We start from the raw sequence: 12686 nt of genomic DNA, 5'->3' as shown, positions 1-12686 counted from the left end.
GGGGGGGCAGGAATCACCCACCACCCCCCCTACTCCGAGGGTTTGCGCAATCAGCAGCTCGATCTAAGATTGCGTAACTTTAGTGCTTACTTAGCACGGATGAGCTTGCTTGACCGCGCACAAAGGTATCGACCGTTACGGCACATTTCGCGTGGCCAACGATGCCCGCGAGATGTTTCGAGTCAAAGTTCCTCGAGTCGTTTATCCTTGGGGTAGTGGAGATGTGGGAGGAAGCTGGAGGTATACCGGGAGGATTACGCTCTGGCCGGCAATAATTGGAACGGTCTAGTTCTGCAACGCGCACCTGCCGCAAAATGTTGCCACGCTCGGAAACAATCCTGGGGCCATTTTTTAGGCCGATAATTCCACATGGCCAGCTGGGTTGCGGGTGAGCGGTGGAGGTGAATGAGGCTCTGGGGGGGGGGGGGAAGGGCTTCCTGTTAGCCCCCACCCATCGTACTGGACGCGTTCTTCCCTCCCAAGGGACACATGGGTGTTCTCGCCGCCAGTTGGCACCGTTTAGTCCTATTGCTAGTTTTCCCATCGATTCCTCTCCTCACCCCATCCTCGTCCCCATCTTCTAACTGGCCAGTCCTTTCACATGGGCACACACACACACAGGAAATGAAAATAACGAAGTTGACGAACACTCGGTCGCCGGTTTTTTCGGTTGCGGCCTCACGGTTTGTCTCGTGCTCTTAAAAGCATAGAGAGAAGAGAACACACACACACACATGTGAAACGTGGCAGAAAAAAAAGTAAATACAACGAAAATAAAATAGTAAAAGTTTTTCCCTCGCGCTGCCGTATGGTTTGATGACCGACAATTATCCTTATTCCACCGGAACAGTAACACCGGGCCACGGGCATACGGTTCACTCTCCGACCGAGGGGTTTGCCGCGGGAGAAGAGGAGAATGTGGGAAAAGGGAAGGAACGCGTGATGCGATTTAATCTACGCGGAATGGTTTCACTTCGAAAATAGAGAAAGTTTTCCATGCCGCCCTCCGACGGTGCCTCGCGCGGTTTGCACGCGCGGGAAAACGTAGGATGGGGGTAGCAAAGGATGGTGAGGAGGAGGAGGTTTCCACTTTGTCCCCGAATCGCCGGTCATCCGACAGTCATCATCATCCTGCGCCAATCCAATCAAAATTTTAGCGATGACCAAACGAGTTCAAGACCCCGAGGGCGAATATTTCGGCGTTGCGGACCCATTCCGATCCAGGATCTGGGGTTAGAGATTCGATTAGCCACCCGCTAGTGTGACGTCCTGTGGGGTGTCCTTTGTTGCGCGATCAAACAGCCTACGATCAGGCTCGTCCCACGAGCAAGCAAGCCACCAAGATGGAGGCAACCATCAGTGTGACTTGGTGGCGAAAAAATGGAGACTGATTTGGGACCTTAGGGAGCGAACCTGGCTTTTGCGTGAGCTTGGGAGCCTGGGGCGGTCGTCGGCGCTATGACCTCCCCCTTTATGTGTGGCATGTGGAGGCGTCCGAACAACCGAAGTACGTCTGAACACCCGAAGCCGGTCGTCCTGCATCCTTACAGCATCAAAACCGGCTGCTTCGGCTCGCTTGGGATTCGCTGCCCGAAGTCGGCTGTTTTTGGTTCACTGCGCCGACTCGCCATCCTGCCGAAGCGATACCGAACACCGGAACAGCTGGTTGACGATGACGACAGCGCTGCACAGGATGGCTGCTCCAGCATGACTGATCCTGGACTCTGATGTGAAGTCAGTTGTTGTTTGACTCCTGTTGTGACTGGCGGCAGGGATCTCGGGACTCCCGAGCGAGCGATCGATCCACCAAGCTCCAGTGAGCCGTGAGCGAGTGCAGAGTGGTAACAGAAGTCGCGCGTGTCCTTTATAGGCTTGTCAGGTGCACTTTGGGTCGTTGATCACGAGCGGTAGGTCACGCGTCAAGTGATCACGCACGTAGCGTAACACGTGAACCTGATCAGACGATCATGGCGCCGAAGTCCTGCGTGAGGTGCCGCTAGATCGAAGGACTCGCATCTTGGAGTTCGCTTGGCTTCTCAGAGACAACCCGTGTGATCTCAGTGTGGCAGCGCTTCTGTGACGCCTGCGGAATCCAATCCCCGGTTAGTGCTCAGTTCCCAGTGGAGTGGAGCCCGCAGTGCAGGCGTTCAGACCGATATCCGAAAGCGTTTCTGCCTACAATCAATCAGTCTTGACTCTGTCGCTTCCCACGAGGCCTCCGATCGTGCAGGCAACGATGCGGTTAAGGCGCGCCAGGTAGGCATCGAGGTGTTGGGAAGTGCGTTCGAGATCGCCAAACCCCTGTGGGAGGTGCAAGTGATTCACATTGCCCGTGCTGAGGAGGTCTCTCTATGTACAACCTCCACCGGGGGCCCTTTAAATCGATCGTGTTGTTTTCCGGAAGGACAGGAAGGACTCGTCGGTTGGTTTTGAGGGAGATCGAAGGGTGCTATGGTGCCGTTGTAAGGTTGATTGATGGAGCACGTGTCAAGCGGGTTGGTTATGTCTTAAATTTACATAAGATGAAACACATCGCCGGTTGTGAAGGTTCAAATTTTGGATCGAGCTTGACGTGGTGTTTTATGAGAGAATCATCAGATTTGAGCTATTCCTAAGGGAGGGAAAGATTATTGATTGGATGTGCAATCGATTTTCTACTACAATAATGTGAATGAAGCGAGCATATGATGCTTCTGTTGGACAAATTTACATGTATATCTCTCCAAAACGGAACGATTGCTAGTGCATTTAAGATGCAGTGAAAGTATTCTTTTCCACGTGAATTTTCAGGCGAAACATTTGCTTAGGATGTGCCAAAAAAGAAAATGTGCCCCTCATCCGAAGTTGGGGCTGTCATAACTGTACCACAACCACTCGAAAAGATTGTTAGCACAAATCTTGAGCCTGGGTTGCAACAAAGCAAGCTGCTTCACATCTTGCAGCCTGTTAAAGTGTTCACCTTCAAGTACGATGCGCTCTTCCGCAGTCGGAAGCCGTGCACCTTGACCAAACCGGGCTTACCCGAACAGTTTAATCCCTTCGGATAAATTATTTGCTCTGAAATATTTCGAATGGGAAAGAAGCACCTCGGCTGAGGCTCACGGAATGAAAGCAGCTAAAAAAAATACAGCAACCAGCGAGTTATGCAACCGCATCGGAATGTGTGCACCGTACGTCTTACTTTTGTTCTCCGCTCACATGGGATTGGCGGTGCGCGAAATAGCAGCGCCAGACAGAGCGAGCAAGCAAGCGCCGAAAAAAAAGGACAAAAAGAAGTGGTGAATAAAAAAAAAGCACTCACCCGCACATAAAACAAACAAATAACCTAAAAACATTGCCCACCCAAAATGGCCGAAAGAATGTGCATTGAGGCAGGTATATGAAAGCATAAATTCCTCGCCCGTGCCCGATGGCGCCGGTGCACCGGTGCATCATTCTAGCGGTCCGTGCCCGTCCGCAGATCGCCATAGATAAAGGGCACGGCAGCCCGAATAATCGATCCTCGCGCCTTTCGTGGAGGAGGAGTCAGAGGCATTCGGGGGGGGGGGGGGGGGAAGAGGGTGCAAGGAATGTGCCTGCGAGGGGGCGAGCGGGTTCCGGTCAAGTGGGTGGTTTTAAAAGTGTTTTTCCGCCCGCACCATCGGCATTATCCAATTCCCCAACCGGGCGGATTTTGGTGAGCAGCACGCGCGCGAGCCCGAAAACGAATTAAAACCACCGACGGTGGTGTGGAAATCTTGCCCGCACGGCTAGGACGATGGAAAGCGCCCTGGAAGGTGCATCCACGCCACCAAACCGGAAGTTGTGCTGAAGTTCGTGATGGTGCGAGAATATGAAGCGCAAGTGCTCCGTAAGGGCGTTTTGGTTGCAAATAAAAACGTGCGCGTTAATGTGACCGGTCGGTGCCCGATTATCCTTCTCAGGACCCCGACGGTGCTTGAAGAAAGGCTGGAATGGGGCCAATACGCGATTGCCAAGTGATTGGATGATGCAACGACACAAAAAGGGCTCTTCAAATTCAACCCAACGATCGAATCGGTTGATTATCGGTGCATGCTGCATCCCAATGCGTGTGGCTTTGACGTATCTGGGTTACAAGTAGCGACGGGATTGGGTTTGTGCTTGAAAAAAAAATGCCACAGCGCAAAAAGAGCCACCACGAAAAATGTGTGTGCATATATCTGTCGCCTTTCGAGTGACGAGCGTGTGACAGCACGCTCAGGAGTCGAGCTAAATTCTCGCCCAAGCGCGTCAAAGCCAGCTCTGATTTCGCCTCCAGCGGATTTGTTTTAAGCCCCAATCTCTCCGAGGACCTGATCCGGTGAAAAAGGGCATCTTATGCGACATCCTGAGCGGTCGGTCGGTCGGAATGCCGTCGCACAGACGGATCAACAGCCGGGACGGATCGTCCTTCGTACGTAACGACGAATAATCATAAATACATTCGCTATTTGCATTGCATTATGAATTCGCCATTTCGCACCGCGCACCCATGCGAGGGGGTATGCATGCGAGAGGGTGCACGGGTGCAGGGTGGATGCAAATTGCACCCCGTCGCGTCTCGTCTGCAGCTTCTGGTGGGCGATTTTCGATTAAACTATCGTTTGCTCCGACGGAGATGATGACAGCGATTTGATGGATGCTTTCTCCGTGGTGGAGAGGTTTGTTAGTTGCAGGGGAGGCAACAACAACAGCAAAAAAGGGCTGCCAGATAATGTGAGTCCTTTCGTTGTGCTAGCGCTCGAAAAAAGGAGCCCGACGGAAGCCGGAGCTGGCATACGACGCCGAGCTAATGAAGCAACAATGATAATTCAGCCAATATGCTTCCCGTGTTTCGTGCCTCCTGAGTCGGTGTGAAGGCGCCCTGGGCAAGGATGCATGCAGGGACGTCCCCAGTGAGCTGTAATTGAACAAAGAAATAGGGGAAAAAGGCGGAACAAAGAGAGAGAAAAAAAAATCCTCATCCCAACCAGACACACGTAAAAGGCGCGAGCGTAGGGAGCCAGAACAGGTGTGCATCTGCTTGTTCCTATTTGCGTTACTACGTTCTGCTCGAGCTCTTGCTCGTACTAGCCGGCACTGGTGGTGGGAAGATTTTTCTCATTTTCATATTATTATAGAACAAATAATAAATTTCATTCCGTTTCTCTTTCCTCCGGCCTGGCTGTGCTTGGGAGCTCGAGACGGGTGGCCAAACACGGACCAGTTGTCACTATTCCATTTTCTCGCCCACTTTGCCACGGCTGTCGGCTCGGCTTTTCCTCCCCCGTGTGGGCAAACGGAGCGCAACGAGGTGGGAAAAATTAAAACAACACCCGCGGCATCCGTGCGCTCCTTGCGGGAAGGATCTCCGTGTCAAAGGCATGATCGCTCCCGGGAGAAAATACAAAAACCGGGAACAGAGCTTGGAGTTACGTTTGCATTCGTTGCCGGACCATTCGCTCGCTTGTCTGGCCGCATGATTGTCTGTCCATTGTTCCCAACTGTGGGATGGGGGAGCAACACACCTCCCTATTCGGTTCGGTTTCGCACCCACTCGTGCTCGAGAGGGTGCTGCTCATTATTCGGAATTTCTCGAAACTAGCTTTTTCCATCCCAACGCCCATCGGTCGTTGGTTGGCTTCGTGCGAGATTGTTTGCGATCTGCCATTGACCTGTTCTCGAGTTGGCTGTCTTCCTGCGGCCAAACCGTTTGGGTGGGTAAAATTTGACGAACGGAAAATTGCGCCCCAAAACGCCTGCCAATCAGAGGCCCTGTTTTGTGTGAGGCCCACAAAATACCGCTCGTTGAGATTGTGTGCCAGAACCCGGTCAGTGATGGTGATCAGCAAACTCGCTGCAGAACTCGCACCTGAAGCCACCTGGTGGTAGGGCGGCGAAAAGGCGGGGATAATAAGGGAAAATTAGGGTACGAAGCGCGAGCCTGGGGGGGGCTAAAAGGCATCCGCAGGCTCAGGAAGCCTGATCAATACCAAAAACCCACCCGCCGGGGCCGAAACAAACCCGGGAAAATCTCCTCATTGTGGGGCTCACGCGCGGCCCGGAAACGCCATGGAAAAAAGGTGGAAAAACAAACCAGGAAAAACTTTCAATTCATTCGCCCGTGAGCCGGCAAGGATCACGAAGCGCCTACGACACATTTTTCCGGAACCAACAGGACCGAAGAGAGAAGCTGCACTCCTAATATCAATTTCACAATTTATTCCTTTCCATTTGTGCCCACATAAACTCGTCTGTTTGTGGCGTGGGGTGCTCGTCGCTTGTCGAGTGCAGTGTTTGCTGGCGGAAAAGCGACCACCGCTAGAGGGCGCTGTGGGCCTGGAGGTTGATGGTTACAGAGCCGGTGACGATGCCACCATGTCGACCGGTACATCTTCACATCAATTAAACCCGGAGCTGAAAGCGCTCTTCAAGCCGTCGTGGTGGAAACTCTGTTTCGTTTCCGGTTTCAGTGACGCGGTTTTTCCTCCGCTCGTGTGAGCGGAAGGAGCAGCTCCGAAGACAACCCCACCGACGTTTCCGGCTAATCCGCTTAACTTTTGCCCCCGTTTCGGTCTCTCTCGTTTACCTTGGAGAGAGAGAGAGAGAGAGAGAGAGAGAGAGAGAGAGTGAGAGGGAGAGAGGGGAAGAGGAAAAACAAAACCTGGGCGGCAACGACTAGTTTCGACAGATTTGTTACCAGGGAGGGTGCAGGCAGACGGGTGAAAAAATTTCGCAATTTTAAAACTATTGCCGCGCACTTCCGGTCACAACACTCCACCGAGAGACGCTCTCGTGAACGTTAATTTCCAGCACGGGCTGTCACTTCGGAGGCCCGACGCTTTTTCCGGAGCTTGAAGGGGCTGGCTCAGGGCAGGGCGAGGAGGGAGGGGGGGGGATCACGAACCCCGGGCACGCTGTTGTCCATATTGTTTTTGTTTGCCACCTTCCGCAAGACGGCGCCATTTTCGGGTCGACCGGAAAAGCAATCACGGCCACGTGGAACCGACAGCACCGTGGCAAATGTCGATTTCTCACCGCATGGCAGAGGGGCAGAGGAGCAGAGGGTTGTGAGGGGATGGTGGGGTGTGGAGAGCAAAGGGCAAATTGTCCAACGGGTGTCCTTTTAACTGGGCGCTCGCAGCAGCAGCCTGTGCGAGTGGAAAAAGTCTCGCAGCGAGTACTGTCGGTGGTGAAAAGGGCGCAAAAGTTTGAGCTTCAAGTTTAATTCAATCATCTGTATGTATAAGCCGCGGCCTCGTCGGCGCACGTGGTTGCAACCGGCTTCAACACCTGCACGGAGAGTAATTCGATCAAGCGGCCGGAAGCCCTTTCGCTAAAGGGCGATCGATAGTTAGGTCGCTTGCTGGCAGCTGTTCGCGGTTCCCGGTGTGGGCCCAACCGGAAGTCGGATGTTTTCTATTAGCGCTCATTAGCCGGGTAAAGGGCTGAAGTTTGCGTTTCGGTCTAGCCCACGCAACCCAACACCTACACGAGTCGACTATTTCGCCGAAGCTGTTCATCCAAAGGGCAGAACGACCAACGAGGAGATTGAGCACAAACATGTTTTTTTTTCTCCGGAGCCAGAATCGCAGGCTAACAGATTCCAACCCACCGGATATGGAACTGAAGCGCGCTGGAAGACGACCCTTCAACGTCCGGTCTCCAAGCACTCGGGAAGCGCTTTTTCTCGAGGGATGGAAATGCAATTCACGACTGCGAGCCGGGCCCACTCACGCATGCGATTTAGGATTTTGCGATCGAGAACTCGTAATCCGTCGTCTTGCCAATAGGGTGGGCTTCCTTTTTTTCTGGCTCTTCAGCACCCGGCCAAGACTCCCGGAAGCACAAGCAACCGGAAGTGCTCATGGGATAATGCAACCGTTTCGGGGCAACGGTCGGTTTTTGCGAGCGAATTATTATTGCACTCGAGCTCCCGGGATGCCCGATGGTAGAGCGTCCAAAATCGATTGCAGGTGGAAATCATCATGCACCTGGACGCACGCAGCTCGATGCAGTTTAGATGGTAAGCGGATTAGTCCCGGAATGCGTCTCCCCGGCGGATGGACGAGTAGGGTGAAAGTAGTGGTTTTTTTCTTTCACTTTTTATCCAGGATCCTGCCTCTCGGGGACTCGTTGCGATGTTACGGTCGAGACTCACCTCCCTAGCCGCGTTTATCGTGAAATCCTTTCACACACCCACACACACACGAGTGCATGTAAAATTGATGCAGTTTCGACGTTCAGCTCGGGCAGCTCCAAAAATCCCTCACGCCGGGACCGGCTCGATTCCTGTTTTGCTATTTACTTTTGCTCCCGGGCCATTTCCACGCAGGGGCTCCTGTTTTTTTTTTGTTTCCCTTGCCATCCGTTGCTGGGGTGCTTTGTGTTGGACGAAGAATCGCGGGAAACGGGAGTACAATTTATGGACGAGTCCTTGTTGCATGCCCGTTTGTTCAGTTTTCGGTAGCGAGCGCCCATCACTGCTAGGGCCAACTCTGGAGCGTCTCTTCATTCGCTTAAAACGTAATAAACTGTCACTTAGGCGAGCGATGGCGACGATGGGATGGAATGGGCCGAGTGCTGATTGGCTTACGGCGTATGATATCAATCATCGCGCCTGGCTGAAGCTCATGAGTAGAGTCCTCCGATGCCCTCTAGCGGACCGTACCGCAACCAGCGGGTCTCTCGGTACGGTGCTCGGGCCGGCCGGTTTTACATAAAATGCACATAAACATCATGCACCGCGTGCCTGGCGGAACAGGTGCAATCGAGATGCCGTCACTCCCGAGCTCTAGGTCCTGGTCCCACGGTCCTGGTCAGGTCCGGCAGCTCGTGCGCAAAGAATGGTCCGAGAGCCGCAACGCCAGCTGGACCGCGAAACGGTTTGTGTTCTGCATTTCCGGCCCGTGTGGGTGCTGGTGAAACGGGAGTGAATGTAAATCGTGGCTCCAGCCGGCCGGCCGGTATAGAGCCGTCGAAATCGGCCCAGGGTCGATGTACACGCCAGATAGCACGGCATCGGCTATTAAGTCGAGAAGTTGAGGGTCGGCTAATAGCCTGGATGGAGGGGTGTGGGAAAGGGCACGACCTCACCACTCATCCTGGCATCACGCGCCGGAGCGTCCGAGTCGGAGCGCGTCAAGTTTCAAATTTGATAAGCCACCGTCGTTCGAAGACGCCTGCAAGCGCCTGGTAGTATGCAATCCCTGAGGGAATCGAAAAGAACCGACCGTCACGGGACCGGAGGTCAAGAGTTGCAGCAGTTCGATGCTCGCCCTGCTCCCCCGGGCTCAACCGAAAGAAAAACACATCGATTGCGAACCAATCTGCGATGAAGCCAGCTCAGGAACTGCTGCATTTCATTTGTAATTGAACCCGAGATAATAACGTTAAGTCATCTCGGAGCGCTGCCTGTGCCAACCTGCAACGGGCGCATTTTCGCACCGTAGCACCAAACCCGAGCAAACCAAATGTGTGCGTGTTGGCTTTCGATTTTGGCGAGCAAACAGTCCCATCTCCATCGACCGGGTCTAGTCTCGGTGCTGCGCTTGCTGAAATATTGCACTAGACGAATCAGCACATAGCAACCGTACGGATGAGCTTTTCCCAACCGGACCTCAGGAGTTGGGCAACGCGCGCGCCTTCTTGCTGGTGAGGCGAAACCGAGCCGACACAAAACAACTAAAACTCCGCAATTGTCACTCATACAGAGCTCAGCTGTCAAACGAGCTCGGCGTTTACTCCCCGGATTGCCGACTTCGCGGCTTAATCAGCGTAAGCGAGCTCGTGCATCATTAACCCGAACCTTGCGTACGGCTTTTCATTAGGTCCGATGGGATTGGAAAAACGCCGAACGATGTTCGCATGGAAGTGCTCTCTCGGACGTATCTCGGGCTCGTGGCCATCGGTCGATGCAAGTGTTGGCACCAGTCGAAACCAATAACCAACGCTCGGTTCCATCCGTACAGGACTCCTTCCCGAGCGAACCACCTAAGCCCGTGCACTGGCTCCCGGTGGAGTTCAGACAGGAAATCAATTATCCACGATATTGATCCGGAACCGGAACCGCTCGCCGGATCCGGTGCAATAATCCGGCGCTGCGTAATGAAGGCTGCCGGGTTTTGTGGACCAAGCTTTTGCGGACCACAACCGCAACCGAGTAGACCGCCGAGCTGCAAGACGTCGGAACTTTCTTCTGGCCACCAGCGCGCACGTCGGGGGGAAAAGTTTCACTCCGCGGGTAGCTGCTGTCAGTTCGCGCTGACAGTGTCAAAACCACCGGCGACAGGTTCGGCAGCTCGGTGAGGCTTCCGATTCCAGACACCGGGCTTGTTTGCCGGGCTGCCAGGCGCAAATCGAAACAATTAGGCCACTAATGGAGTTATTTGCCGCCCTCTCTGTGAACCGCATGTCAGTGCGCTGTTCTACATGCAGCCGCAGGCGTTCGGTTTTGTCATCATTTGATTAACCCCTCCGAACTTCGAGCATGGCCGAAAAACCGAAGGAAACGTCGGAAAAGTACCGGGACGACACATCACGATGGGTTTTTCATTTCCCTTCACGAGATCGAAGATTGGATGACCTAGGATGGGCTCGAAGGCTCAAGATTTATGCCCGATGCTCGACCGGTGTCCCTTCGGGAATCGGGGAACGTCGTCGGCTGGCTACGGCAAGGACATTGAACTTCGGACTCGACGGAACGTCGGGTGCTAGTTGCTGGCTTATTTCCGGCCCGCCGTTCAAACGTCGTACGTCAACGTCAACAATGGCCGGGCGGTCTCCGGATGGCCTACGGGTATGGATTTCATATTCTAATCGACACTTAATCTGATTCGGAGCCGTGCGAGCGTAACGAACCGGAAACGGACCGGTAAGGGGCATGGCTTTTAAGTGAAAACTCCATCCGGACCGTCTCCGGTGGGAATTCAGACGGTACTCTGTGCTCGGTGCCGACTCAATTATATGCTCGATATGTTCGCTGGCCGAACGCAAGCTAGACAAACAGCTTGAGAAAAATCCTGTTTGTTGCGGCTCCGATCCTGCCCGGGGAAGCCAGTCGCCACAAAGATTGATTATCCGAGCTGGTGAAAAATACCACTCACGATTACAGCATGCTTTTCCCGCGGGAGAACGCTCCGAGAGGCCTTCACTCGTTGCCTTTTTCTCGTTCACCGAAAAAAGGGTTCGACGCATGGCCGTTCTTGGGGGTGTTTTTGGGGGTCAAAACAAGTGCTCGCTCTTCGGTTAAAAAGGACCCCAGTTGATGGTGCACTTTGTGCATCGGTCCATGCGCTCGAGGTCGTTGTAGTGGTGCATTTTTGCACGCCATGGTCGGTTTTGGGAGCCGTTTGCGTTAAATGGATTTACATTTGAACTGTTTGCTTTCCTCTCTTCGGGGAGTTAATTGAGTTTGATTGAAGCAGCGCGTGTCTGTGGGTGTCCTGATTCAACCACACACACCCAGATACACACGCGCGCACGATGCTCTGGCCGATGCCGAAGCAAGGCTCCATCGTCAGATTCATATCTTTTCCACCTTAGTGCATGCAATTTTCTTCCAATCCCATTTCCCCGAAACCGTCCATGCAAACCCCACGTGACAGAGTGCCCCGACTTGTTTGCAGCTTCTCATCAATCATACACCGATGCAAGCAGCTGCATCTCGTGCACATCCCAGCCCAGCTGCACGTGCGTTTGCATCCACCATCCAAAGCCCGGCAGAGTCGTGCTTGGCGTGGCGAGCACGCAAACATTTTCCGAAGGGCTTTAATGTGCCCGGGCCCAATCCGATGCGCCTTATCGCGATGATACGCGAGGTTTCGTACGTCATTAAACGCGCCCCTTAGCCTCAGCACACCTATGCGCACCGATAAATACATCTACGTGCGGGGCCACGCCGGAGCCATTTGTCCGTAATTTCTCACCAACTATCGGGGCACGCGGGCCGCACCACCGAGCGTTGTCACGCGCCATCGGGCCTGGAAATCTGTGCCGAATTTTCGGCCCCTACTAAACGATCCACCGTCTCGGAAGCTTTTCCGGGTGGGTTTTCCACGTTTCGCCGCGAAATAAATGAAAAAGTTTACAGATTTTCGCGCGAGAGTGAGCCCCCGAAGCGCTAGCAAAAGGGTGAAAGCGTGCGAAAGCGTGGCAGTATGTGAGAGAAAAGGACACAAAACTGACTCACCGCGAGATGGATGCACGGAACTGCAGTTTCGTGAAGTGCACCGGCACGCCCGCCAGGGAGCTGCAGTGGGATAATTTATGTTTATTAAATTTTTCCAACTAATCTTCAGGCGAACGAGCGCTAGAAAGGCGGCAAACCGCACGACGCCAATCCACCCAGGGCAATCGCATTGCAATTTGACGCTCGGTGCCATCGGTGCAATCGCGCGTGCAACCGTGGCACCGGTGCACGTCTTCAGGCTACGGGCGAGGTGAACTGGATGCGCTTTGAAATTTATCGACCGAACGCGCGCGCGCTGGCGGGATGAAAAGAAAAGCTTCCTGCATCGCAATTAGCCGGGAATAAATATGGATAAATCGATCGCTCCCGGAGCGCTTCCGTGGTGCTGTGTGACTGTTGCACTCTCGGGCAGCCCTCGGTGCACTCCAGAGGGGTGAGCTCAGGGCTCATTAATTTTGGCTTTAATATATATTTGCACCTGCAGCGAGCGTAAAATCCAGAGCCGGTGCTCGAGAGC

This window comes from Anopheles nili, chromosome X (genome assembly GCF_943737925.1).
Source record: "Anopheles nili chromosome X, idAnoNiliSN_F5_01, whole genome shotgun sequence".
Taxonomy (NCBI): Eukaryota; Metazoa; Arthropoda; class Insecta; order Diptera; family Culicidae; genus Anopheles; species Anopheles nili.
Note: the sequence above shows the minus strand (reverse complement) of the source record.